The 1,551-nt window shown below is 39.8% G+C and overlaps 1 non-coding gene across 1 annotated transcript; it reads left to right on the forward strand.

Annotated features, from left to right (window-relative positions):
• The first annotated feature begins 424 nt into the window (after window positions 1-424).
• On the forward strand, window positions 425-498 carry Trnat-ugu (transfer RNA threonine (anticodon UGU)). Its single transcript has one exon. It is a non-coding gene; the product is annotated as a tRNA-Thr (tRNA).
• Window positions 499-1,551: the final 1,053 nt, after the last annotated feature.

Raw genomic sequence — 1,551 nt, forward strand, 5'->3', positions numbered from 1 at the left:
TCGCAAACCGCTTTACTACAGTCAGCATTGGCAGGTGCATCTACATCATTTAATATTGCAAAATTTCACAAAACGTTCCACAAAACCAAACCAAACGAAAATTAAAAGAAAACTATGCTTGAAATATATTTTAGAACTAAGTATCCTCTTACTATATATACGAAGACAGAAACTTGTTCTCGAAAGAACAGTTACTGTTGATGACCGTGCAGTTTTTCCCTGCTTACATGGCAGACGCTCTGTCCATCTGAGCCGCCGAGGACACAGATGAATAGCGTGACTGCAGGGACTTAACCCTCGCTTCCCGTGAGACTCACGTCCCCAACTGTCTACAAGGTACAACATATAGAATGGTGGACAGTTGGGAATGTGAGTCTCACGGGAAGCGAGGGTTAAGTCCCTCCAGTCACACTATTCATCTGTGTCCTCGGTGGCTCAGATGGACAGAGCGTCTGCCATGTGAGCAGGAGATCCCGGGTTCGAGTCCCGGTCGGGGCACATATTTTCAGCTGTCCACATCGAGGTATATGAACAACACCTGTCGGCAGTTGAGGTTTTCAGTTGGTCATCATTTATCCTCTTACTACCTTTCTGGCTGCCTTATTACAAAAACAAACACTCCTAGACATACGTCATCCACAAGTTAGGGGAATTCATCATTTTCAGGACATCCTGGTTATGTAACACTTGCTAGTTACGGATGTTGTAATATATTATAAAATTGAAAGTTGACGTATGTCCCCACATACACATTCACTATCATCTCCTCCCACCCTAACCCAAAATATAAATATCAACTTTTAAACTATTATTTCCATTATGAAAGCAAAATTATTACAAGTTTAGAATCAAAATTCCTTAAAAATAACTTGTGTGCACTGAGAGTGCTGTTATTGTTTTCAAATAACAAAGAAATGTAAACTGTCATGATTCCTCTCTGAATTTACTTTACTAGTACCGGTTAAGTACTTCTTTAATACGTTTTTTTTATATTTCTAAAAGTATTACAGTTATCCGCATGAATATTTGACTCACTGTTCTTCGAAATTATAAAAGTTCCTATACCAAATTTGAAAACAAACAGATCGTATTTATCATAGTTATTTAGTTTCTTAGGTGAGGTGAATAAGTGATTTTAGTACACGCCCCAGTGAGTGCTACTATACTGCAGGCTCCCAGATAAGCTTTCCATAACTTAACAAACTTACTGCAGAAATCTGCAGTCGCGTAATAGGTGCTACGCTGCGAGGTCTTCGCTTCACTTCGATTGTCATTATTTTCAGCAACTAAAGCCCCTTAAGACAAAATCGAATTTTATTGTTGGAGAATATTCATCACAAGGTGCAGCGTACTCAGATAAAAGATAAAGTGATACTGAATGCAAGTGTCCCCTTTTTTCAGTTCCTCTATGAAAAAAAGGTTCATGTCGACCCGTCTGTGGATTCACCTGGCCTAGGTGTAGGCTGTCCCTTTCAGGGTCCACCTATCCATCTCTCCCATACCTACCTAAAACAGGGTACACTGCATCTGTAACAGTATAGAAAGCCTCTG

Source organism: Schistocerca gregaria, chromosome 11 (genome assembly GCF_023897955.1).
Source record: "Schistocerca gregaria isolate iqSchGreg1 chromosome 11, iqSchGreg1.2, whole genome shotgun sequence".
In the NCBI taxonomy this organism is placed as follows: domain Eukaryota; kingdom Metazoa; phylum Arthropoda; class Insecta; order Orthoptera; family Acrididae; genus Schistocerca; species Schistocerca gregaria.